At 37.3% G+C, this 11732-nt stretch overlaps 1 long non-coding RNA gene across 2 annotated transcripts; it reads right to left on the bottom strand.

Annotated features, from left to right (window-relative positions):
• Positions 1-481: 481 nt before the first annotated feature.
• LOC137479292 (uncharacterized) lies at positions 482-7516 on the bottom strand. Of its 2 annotated transcripts, none has more exons than XR_011002136.1 (3): positions 6797-7516; positions 2883-2988; positions 482-2157 (listed from the first exon to the last, which is right to left on the bottom strand). It is a non-coding gene; the product is annotated as an uncharacterized lncRNA (long non-coding RNA). The 2 variants fall into 2 exon arrangements; XR_011002137.1 differs by having other exon boundaries at positions 2883-2944.
• Between the last annotated feature and the right edge of the window lie 4216 nt (positions 7517-11732).

Below are 11732 nucleotides of genomic sequence, written 5' to 3'. Positions count from 1 at the left end.
TCATTTTATGTTGACAAAATGCAAAAAGAGAAAAATAATCTATTTTCAATAAGTTTGGATGGTGAAGACTAAATAAACAGTGCAAATAATGACAAATACAAAAGATTAAATTTTTTTTGATCTCTAAATCCCGTAAGATGTTATTAAAAACAAAAGTGAAACAATGAAGCCTGAAATAAATGCAGCTTGGTTTTCTGTGGATTTGTATCTCATGATTTAAGCTCCAATTTGAGCTTTTCTTCTGGTATGGGAATTTATTACCTCTCACAAAACGTGAGTTTTCTCTGCTGTCTTTCCTTCAGTCAAAGTGCTTATGGGGTCTATTTTTCCAAAGATTCTGGGAACTCAATTATCCTAGAGACTACTTCCCTTCTGTCAAATTTACTTGACACTGGTCAATGGGTTTGAAAGTTATTAGACAAGGCATTTAGACAGCCATACACAAGCAAAAATATTATTGGTATAAAAAACAGGCCAGAAGTATTTCCCAAAAAATTATTTTATCTTTTTATGTTCAGTTTCATGCACAGGGAATTATATGACAGCTAGATCCTTATAATAAGGAAATCCTAAGAAACAAGTTGGATTGCTGTTTAAGGCTCAAGAGTCTCAGAGAAAAGAATAACACATGATTTCCTAGTAGCTGAAAGTGCTTTGGTAAACAATGACCATTGCAAATCTTCAGAAAATAACACCAAATGCTACTCATGTTAATGAAAGTCAACACCTCACTAAAATAAATGGAAAGTGAGGGTGGCTGGCAGAGCTCACAAGATCAGATAAAGACTACAGGGCTCAGCCCAGTAGTACCTAAACTGAGCTCCACTTTCAAGACACTGGTAATCTGTTCAACTCACTAACTTATTGTTTCCACCTATTTGGGTCAGATAAAATAACACGCAATTTTGGATTAAATGTAAAAGTGCAGATAAGCTGCCCTATTTTTATTTATCCCTTCACTTTTTTTATATCTATACAACCTTGCAGTACCCAGAGTTTATATTTTTCTAAATAAAGTGCTTGAAGTTAGGGGATTGTTAATGAATGTCACAGTTTTAAGTGCATAAATTAACCTCTTATTTGAAAAATATACCACCATAATATTTAAAGACATAAAAATTACTTTTGTGACACAGGTAATGTCTTTCCATGTATCCATTTATGGGGAAAAAATCACAAATGAAAAGATTAACCTGAGCACTGAGGACACATTTAACATAAGCCTTCCCCAGGCTCATCATTACCCGTATGGCACTGCTGACCTTGAAAAGCTTTCATGTTAACCAAAAAAGAATGTAGAGACCTAAGACACAGAACTCAAAAAAATATGCATTGCCATGCAGACTGTGCTCATCATTTTGGGATTATCACATATTCACTTTGTGATTTATTACATATTTCTACATTAAAATGACATTTTTAGTTTTTCTCTCAATAATTAATTTATTCAGGAGCCTTAGTCAGAACAAATAAACAGAGCATTTATGTGAATTCAAGGAGTATTTCTATGACAAGAGCAGCTAGGATGAAAATATTCGGTACTTGACCTCTTATGACAGAGAAAGTCACAGAGGGAAAGGCACGTTCCATCCCCCCGTTCTGAAGAGAACTTACTCCAGCAGAAGCAGAATGCCAAAGGAGGCCCCCTGGAAGGTCAGGGAGGGACAGGCTGGGGCCCCCGTGGCGAGCAGGGAGGAGCCTGGTTCAGCACAGGGGACCTGAGATGCCGCAGTGCCACTCTGTGGGGGCACGAGTTGGTCACTGGACAAATCCATCCTGTAAGAGGAAGGCAGCCCTCTGGCAGCAGAGGTTCCATGCCCTGAACACTCTCACAAACTTCTGCCTACAGGGAGAAGACTTACTTTTCATTAAGATGCATAAGGAAGCACTAAGAGCATTTTTAGCAGCAGAGTAAATATATTTTATGAGTCTCAATCTACTATCACAGAGACAGAACCTCGATGGGTTTCATTATTTGCTGGGTAACAGTGGTTTCAGAAATGTGACAGTGGATAGCATTAAAATCAATCCAAAAATTCTCACTGCAACATCTGTAAAGCTTTGCGTACTTAACTCAGGATTAGACTCCACTCCACTACTTGTACTGAATCAGCAGCGTGTACCTGGTCTCTGTGGCTTGCACCTCTGGAAAGATACCTTCTAGAGAACAAAACTATTAGCAAGACAAATAGGAAGTGCAAAATAAAATAAACATAGATTGCATGGAATGGCATAATTTAAATCAGATGAATAAGCAAATTCAGCAAACCCAGACATAACTAATCAGTAGCTTACATTTGTCTTTGATCTTTGTAGTTAATTTTTCTTGTACAACAACAATCATAAGACATCTCATTTTTTTATGTAAAGGTCATTTTTCCTATGCTACCTTCTATAATATATTGCTTTAATTTCATTCACACTGGTTAAAATGGAACGGTATGCTTTCAAAACCCAGGTAGATTTGCATTGTCTTTTAAAACACTCCATTTAGCTGTATCAAACAGTTTAGGCTGGCTGAGATTGGAAGATACAGTTAATTCTACAATTCAAATAGCCCAAAGAAGAAACATTTGATAATTTTATCTCCATCCTCAGTGTGACAAGACAACCAAAACCTATTCTACCTGGATGTGGAGGAAGGAAAAATGATCACATTAAAGATTTTTTTTTTCTATCAGTCTTTAAGCTCTGAAATACACAACAAAAAAGTTAGAGCACTAAATGACAGAAAAGGCAAAAATGGCAGCGCATGTGGTGCTCTCCCAGGAGCTGCTTGTGCCAGGCTCCCCTCAGCAGCCTGCCGTTCATGCTGCTCAAGTCTTTTACTGAAAGAGAGTTTTTCTCTCAGTATTTATGTAGTGCAGCAGGCAACTGTTTACCTCAGAGGCATAAAAGTAAATCCGGATGTGTTTGATCCATAGTGCCACAGCAGCTCTGTTGCCTATGGAAACAAAGGCTCCTTTCAGGGAGTTCACACACCAGGCCCTGTGACACAAGGGACCCATCATTTTCAGCCACTGGATTATTTGTAGGTGTTTTCCTAAGATACATATATATAGATACAGATATATATCTAGTATATATAGTACAAAAAACTCTCTCTGTAATAGTCCAATGATCATGTGGGACAGTTCCTGAGTCTCATATTAATTTTATGTTATTCTATTTAAACAACATAATCCCCTTTTAAACAAATTGATAGTTGAAATGTAAGTAAGGGTTCAAGCTATAAGCATCTGGCTTTTTTCCTCCACCTTTCACCATGCAGGTTGTTGAGTACTTTGTGGACAGCAGCTTGACAAATCTGTTTCATGCTTACTCACAAATTCAGCTTTTGAAGATGACCCTGAGCATGGAGTTTAAGGATGCTGCAGAGAATGGATAACATCCCAGCAGCACCTTGTTAAAGGTTTCCTTTGAAAAAAACACTTATTTGTGAATATGTTATAACTTCCAAAGTGCCATTCCTGTGCAGAGACCTCTGCACATTTTACAGAAAACTGGTCAAGTACGACACATTTCAACAGATCCCAGTGCAATGTTTCTTACAGCCCTTTCCCAGTGAGAACCTGAGGTGATAAAAAAGGAATGTGGTCAGACCCAGGACTTTAATGCAAAGTCCATGATATTTTTCTCTATGTGTAATGCAAAAATTGGGTGAATCTTGAACTGTAGGCATTGGCAGCATCAGTGTTAAGAATACAGCTCAACGCCTTATATATTCACAAAATTCATACCTAACATGACATTCTTTAAAAACATCTTGCATGAATCTTAAGATTTCAATTCAAGAAGGCAATTAGCAGCTAAGAGCACCTTATTAAATCTGTTTTTAATTATAATTCAGCAGTGTTTATAGCTCATTTATAATTTTTGCATATGATTACATTATTAGAGATCAAAATGAGTGAACAAAGCATTACTTTGCGTGCAGTGATAATGTTTCATAGAAAATTAAAAGAAAACAATAAAAACTCATTTAAATGGGAATATTATTCTCCATTAGGAATCTAGGGCCAAAAATGCCTTGAAAATGTCATCTGTATAAATATTCATGTACCTGTGAACAGATAACTTCAGAAGCAGATTTGACAGAAACAAAGAATAGCTTCTTCACGTTGCAGTAGATGACTAAGATCATTTGAATGATTTATTGATAAGCCAGTGTACAAAATAAATACAAAGAGAACGGGCTGGACTTGCTGTTACCAAAAAAAAATCATTACAAGACTGCCTAGCATGTGAATTCATAAATATAAGAGTAGTGTGGGTAGGCTTGCATTAGAAAAAAGTCAAACATAATATGAGAAAGACATCAATAATCTGCAATTTCCATTATTTTTCTACTTTTTTGAGGGGAGGATTTTTATTTGCTTGGGGTTTTTGGTTTGGTTTAGGTTTGTTTTTTTTTTTTTTTATAACTGGAAGTTGTGGGTAAATCCAAGACAATAAGCACTAATGCAATAACAAGCATGTGGTGGGCAATTCAGATGCTGATCCCATCTCTCCTGTGTGAAGTGATACTCACATGAGTAACCCCACTGAAAGCAGAAGGATGGCTTGTGCACTGAGTGCTATTTAATGGAAGGGTAGCAGGCTGGAGGCAGATGAAGCAAAACTTATTAGCTGGTAAATTCATTGCTTCCTGTTCCTGGGAGAGGGCAAGGGGAACTTCTGGGTAGCATCTAACTTCAATTCCCAGAGGTACCAACACTCTCCTACTGTAAAAGTCTAGATGTTCCAGAAGTTATTCAGTCAAAAGCCTCACAGGATCAGCAGCAGCTGCTCAAGTTGCCATAGGATCAGCTTTAAGAAACACATGCCAAATCTTATTCTGCAGATCTCCAAGCCGAGGCATTTTGAGGCCTTTCTCTTTCAGGGCCCTGCCGGCAGCTGTGCCAGCCTGGGACTGCCCTGGAGCTGGGTTGCTGGGCAGTGTGCAACCCACAGACACACTGCACTGAAGAGCAGAAACACAGAGGTGTGCATCCAGCAGAGACATTTTTCCTAAAACCCCGCCCACAAGGCTATGCCAATTACTTTTCCTAGCTTAGAGTAATTTGGAATGTCCTTTCTGCTCTATGACCCAGCAAGACTGGATTCAGCACTAAAATCACAGATGTATGTGACAAAAACGCTTCTTTAATCCTTTTTCATTCTGAACAGACAACAAACCAAAGCACAATGTGGCCACCAAGTATGCACAGTGAATAACACCTGGCAACTTTGGGGCTTCTAGTAGATTTACTTAGCAAAGCAAGGAACAATTCTGGGGTAAACTCTGGCCTAATTTTCTCTTAAAATATTCTTCCTAGATTGTTAGTCTACTTAAACTCTTAGGATTTTTCTTACTAAGTAGGCAACAAGGAAAAAATGTTGCTTTCTAAACCATGCAAAGTATGTCCTATACTTTATTGCAACAGCAAAGACCATCCTTAATGTCATCATTCAAATTATGTTCAGAATAGCTGACATGGCAATAATCATGTAATAAATGCATCATCCTATAAACCTAAAAAATAGGAGACAGAATCTTAAATAAAGAATGAACATCAGGTAAACTCTTTCAAGTAGATGAGACCACTGAACTTCAGGACAGTAGTTAGAATGGGGGAAGAATTTTAAAAGTCAGTCTAGCATTAGCTTCAAAGCTCAATATTATTATATGTTGTGTGCTTTTTTTTAACTTCAGTCTTTGATAAGAGGGGGTTGAACAAGAGCAAAAATTTAGCTGCAAAAGCAGGCTCATTTGACAAGTTTGGCAGCACATGAATAGAACTTAGAGTATTATATGCAGCTTAAAAGATAAAAAAAATAACAGCCTTCCTCTTAATTAGAGAAGCCATATGCTCTATGAAATGAATACTGGTAGCTTGTAATTGCAACCTTATTTTTAAACAGATCCTTTTAATTCTATTATATTCTGTATTTCTGTATTATTTACTAAAATATTCAGATCAGAGAGTTGTTATGAAAAATTTACTTCACAGCTGAAAGAATAGCATGGCAATAATATTGCTACATCTCTTCCTACAAACAGGAGATGATAAACAGGGGTCTACATGTTAAAGATTATTTTCTTCTCTACAGGAAAGTAAGAAAATAAAGAAGGAAATAAACAACATCTGCCATAGTGAGTTTGTCTTGTGCAGTATTCTGTCTGTACTGATATTTAATAGTGTTCAAATTAAAATAGGCCTGCAGTACTGCCTACACATTTTAAAATCAGCAGGTCACATGGGGCATCTAATCCAAGAACCTATTGCACCTTAGTTTTAGGATTACTCTTAATTTTTCTTTTGAAGTGGGAATGGACATTACTTTTTTGGTAGCTGTGTTTTCCTAAACAGTATAAAGTTTTGACTCATGCTTTTTAGAATGAATTTCACACAGCAAAATTTAACTGTACTTCTCCCTGTTAAATGAAAATATCTTTTAAACAACATTAATCCAGAGAATCTACAAAAGATCACTGCCATCCTCAGCACTCCTAGTCACTCATAATAAGACAGTTTCATATAAGGAGCTATCAATCAGTTTTACAGATGCAGGTATGTTTCTATAACTATATAATAGGTATCATTCATAAGCACAAATCACAGGTTTTCTAGGTACCAGACTTCCAACACAAAGAAGATCAGCCTAAAGAAGCACGAATCAGCTCATAGATGTCACAAACGCAATTCCCTTGAGAACAAAACTTCTTGCTAAGAAATATAAGGTAAAACAATTAAATTCGAGATGGCAATTTGACTTTTAGTGGTGTTAGGCACAGGTCTGGTTCCTTACTAACCTCTCAGGTTGGTATTTTACATTCCCATGGCTAGTTGGTGCTGACCCTCACCTGCAGCCACTGCGCATCCTTCAGGCAGGCATTCAGTGCAGCTTGCTTCCCTTCGAGCACTAAGGGAAGCAGCTGAAACAGGGTGATGCTAGCTCTGCTGTTCTGACTGCTGAGCAAAAAGGACAGGAAATCATTATAGTCAAAACATTTCTAACAAAGGTCACTTTAATACAAAATTACATCAATCACCTTGAACAAAAAAAAAGTGCATTTCAATTGATGTCATTTGTTCATGGGGCTAATATCAGCTTTACTTTTAAAAATTTGGCTGGTTCTGGAGAAAAAGCATTAAAAATTAACTATGTCTTTCAAGAGAGATTTAAGTCTTGTTGAGAAGATAAAATTGCATGAGTTGTTTCATATGATAATCTGAATGGCAGTTTCAAATTTTTTTTTGAAGACATCACTGTGAAAGTAGCTTTAATGCAAAAGAATTATCTAGAGAAGATGACTCTGGATAATGCATTTCTCAGAATGTACCCAGTCTGGCTACATGCACCACAGAATCCAGGCCTTCAGCTCACAAATGTAGCATTGTACTAGTGAAATAAGCCAGAATTATTGTACCTATAACTCATAACACATGCACACATTCAGAGCAATTAGACACACTAGATGAGACATCTGACTTTGTATAAAACTTTTGCAATTGATTTTGACATGGGCAAGTTGTAAGAATGTAGCGTTGTAGATGAAGCATTATGCACCAAAACTTTTTACTAGAGAATGCTAAATGAATTTGTAGATGTAAATGGTGTCCAGGCTTTCAGACATTAATACTTGTGTGATGCCACATTCAACAATAAAATTTTCAGTGGTAAGGGATCATGCCCATAGATCTTAACTCAGACCATAAACTACTTTTATCTATAGCAGAGTACATAAGAATGTGCTTAGAAGTCTGCCTTTCAAAGGAACTGAAGGACTTAACCACATGTCAATTTATTTGCTGAAGAAGAATGTGTGGATAGTTTGGAGACACTGATTTTGTCTATGATGGTATTGTGGAATTGAATTCTACATGCACACAAATTCCTATCCAATTAATCTTAACATTTATATATAATTAACAGAAACACAAAAACATGAACAAACAATACAATTATACATAATATTACAACACAGAGTAAACATGCAATCGCTGCAGTTTTATCCTATATTAAAAATTATCTACTATCTGCAGAGTGTCTTCTAGTGGGATTAGTCCACTGCACATTTTTAATTCCAGTGAACATTTTTTGAAGGCTGAGGACTATCCTTGTAAATTCATATGTAAGCTTCAATTTTAAAAACAATTCCCCAAATATTTTAATTTTGATTTATCCACAACACATCTGTGTACAGATTTGTATATGCTATATTCAAGCTCTTTAATTTCAAATCACACTGTTTTCAAAAGGCTGGTACAAAACTGAATGTCACTTGATTGTTATTCTGCTTAGGGAAGACTACAAATGAAGGATCGGTGAGGGAGAAGAGAAAAACTCCAGTGAGAAATAGGATGAAAACAAAGTTGAGAATGTGAAGAATGAACAACTGAATGTGAAAAAGAGAAGCACAGGGGGAGAATATAAAATTCTCATACACTGGCATTTAAGGGACAAGAAGCTTACACGGGCCACTGAGCTGTGCCATCCTCACTTTTCAAGGGTTAGTAAACTCACTCAGTGGTAACCTGGCACAGAGCTTGCTTCAGCAGAAGGTTCACTGAAGGAAAGTTTCCTGCGTCAAACTAATGGCTCCCAAACTGCTACTAATATCTAAAATACAATTCTGCAAGCCCCATAAACACCCCACCCCATCCTTGTGTATACTCCTGTCAGTGTACCCAATCTGCTATGCCCAAAAATACCAGAAATTTCAGTCCCTTTTAAAGGAAGGAGTCCTTTCTAAGCTGCAGCCCTCCCCAGAAGAGGCACCTGAGATGCTGAGCTTGCCACTGGAGAAGCCATGAGCTCCCAGGGAGGTTTCTGCCCTGCTGTGCCAGAGCCACTCTCCTGGCAGACATGGAGCCATCCCAAAGAGACACAGACTCTGCTGCTCCCTGGCCCTGGAGACACCGTGGCCACACAGCCTCAATGGTGCCATCTGCATTTTTCTCTTTCCAGTTTTTCAAGCCATGGTTTCTAAAGGTGACAATGGTAATTAGTCCTAAATGCTTTATGTGCCATAGAGAAATGCAGGAGAATATGTCCAGCAGGCAACGTTTTTTAAATCTCTGCCAACACTTTGATCACAGAATGAATTGTCTGGGATACTGTGAATTCTTTACTTATTAAAATGAAACTGGGGTGTTGCATCAATGAAATGTATTTTATTGTGTTCTGTCAATGAGACATATGTTATTATATTATCAAGGTACCAATTCAGACTATAAAATCAGCTTTCCATTTCTCTTAATGAGAGACTGTACCAAAAGTAAATTACATGAGTTTTCATCACTGTACTCTTAATAAAAATGGGGCATTTTGGCTCTTTTTGTTAAAGAGAAAGCTAATATAGTATTTATGAAGTCTGTGCAGTGAGCAGTTAAGGACTAATACTGAATATCCAAAATGCTAGAGGATCTTTAGTCAAAAATGGATCATGACAATATGAAACATAAAGCATTTTGTCAAGAAAAAGAAAAAAAGTAATAGGAAAAAGAGGAGGGGTTATTATAGGAAGAATGAAAGGGTATAGATGGTGAAAGAGAACTAGCATTTCCAGAAATGAAAATGGGGTGCATTTTTTTTAAAAGATATCTTCAGTGCTTTAGTTGCGTTTTCAGGAGATGAAAGAAACAAACTTGTAAGTCTCCAAAGAGACAGTAAATGTAGACACTGAAAAATCACCACAGCATTTGAAAATAAATGGGATCTTATTTTAAAACCATAAAACTATGAACTGCCTCTTTTATTATTTAAGGGGTCTTGCTTTTCTGTTCTATCAAGAAAACTTCAAGGTCAAAATGTCTGTATACTTAATGCCACTTTAGATGCCAATGAAAGGAGGAGATTACAAGAAAAATGAGAACCCTGAGGCTTGCCAGGCCTTTCTGGGATAAATGCACCTGGTAAAGTCAAGGTTATATAAATGAAGAGAATCCGTCATCTGATGTTGTTGTTGGGGGTTATTTACATTTAAAGAAAAAGTAAATTAATAATATAAAATAGTGAAATGTTCAAAAATTACATGAAAAAGACAATTTTACATTGTAATATGTGCAATAGTAAGTTGCAAATTCTTCTTTCAAGTGAGAGCTGAAGCAATTATTAGGGGAACAGAGACAGTCAGTTTGGTTGACAACTCCAAATGAGGCTAAACCCTTTTCAAGTTGTCATAGTCTGTTCCCTGGAATCTTGAGGACCTGCTGAAGGTAAACCAAAATTGCAAAATTCCAATTGGTTGGAACCCAAGAATGTAGGAGAAACTTGCCCATATCTGAAAAACAGAAATTTTAAACTCTAGTAATTTCAGAAAAATTTACTAAAGTTTACAACCCAGGGAAGTGTTTTAAGGGCAATATCTCAAATGTTCAAATGCTTTCGTGTCCATCAAGAGAGACATGGACATGGAGAGAAGTTTCCTGCCATGGAGTTTCAGCATTCTGTAATGGCTGGGATCAGAAATCTTGCCCAGAAAGAGTCAACAAGGGTTGTTCCCTTGCTTTACTGCACAATAGCCAAATAGATTTCCAAGGTCTCCACAAGGTCCATTTTCCTCAAGGACAGAGGGATTTAATTTTTTTTCCTTTTTCTTTCTCAGTCTTATCACCTTGTTGGAGATGTGGCTTCATGTCTTACAGGTAGGGTATTGTCCTATCTTATTATAATCAGAAACTCAACCTGCTGCACATCTGATTTACTCTGCTGAGTGCAAATGCTGCATTAAACGCAGCAACTGCAGTTCAGTAGACAGTGCAGATGTAAAGCCATTTAATTGCCTTTTCCCTATACCTTGATGAAAGTAAATTAAGGTTTCCTGGTAGGTTCAAAGTCTGGAGGGCATTTTTTCCATCCATTTACTATCCTTAGTGATCAGATTAGGAGCAACATCCCTCTTTGGTGCAGAGATCTAAACGATGCAGACAACAAGTACATCAAAGAGAGAATTACTGCTCTAGAACTTACATCAAATTTCACTGTTAATTGAAAACATCATGCCTTTGCTTAGAGATACATACTGCATTAATGGAGGCTGTACATTTAGCAAGGGAAAGAAGGGACTGAGGCAGGTACACAGATTCCAGGAGTAAAAGCTGTCAGGAACGGTAGAAAAGCAAGGAAGAGCTTTCTCTCCATTTGCAAAGGAGCTTAAGTGAGAAAAGATTCTGAGACCAGTCAGAAAGAGTGGAGAGAGAGAAGCTGGGCAGGAGATTAAGTGAGCAGAGTTTGACTACTCATCCAAATGGACAAATGGCTTTAGGGTTAAAAAAACGTTCTCTACCAGGAAAGAGCTCCACACACTAGTGGAAGACAAGGGCTTTGCAAGAAGATTCACAGAAAAACAAAACAATACCAATTTCTTAAAATGCCACTGTGGTATCCACCTTCCACTACAGAACATGCAGCTCTCTTATTCACAAAGTCTCCCTTGAAATCTTTTGACCTTCGTGCATCTTCCATGGAAAAAAAAGTGCAGACAGAGTAGTTCCTGCCAAAATATTATCCTCTGGTGTTTGCTGTCTTAACCATATAGCATCAGAAAAGCAAAATCAGCAGCTGCAGGTGTTAAAAGACATATTTTAGGAACAGAATTCTACATTCAGGAGAGGTAACGCCCTTCACTTCCAAAAGGCACCTCATTATTAGGCAGGGACTCTAACACAGTACTGCAAACACTTACCTTGGCTCCAGTCTCATTCCTCTCCTGTGTACTTTGTAGATTGCCCTGTTCTTTGCTA

Source organism: Anomalospiza imberbis, chromosome 9 (assembly GCF_031753505.1).
Source record: "Anomalospiza imberbis isolate Cuckoo-Finch-1a 21T00152 chromosome 9, ASM3175350v1, whole genome shotgun sequence".
In the NCBI taxonomy this organism is placed as follows: Eukaryota; Metazoa; Chordata; class Aves; order Passeriformes; family Viduidae; genus Anomalospiza; species Anomalospiza imberbis.
Note: the sequence above shows the minus strand (reverse complement) of the source record. Positions and strands in the feature narration are given on the sequence as shown.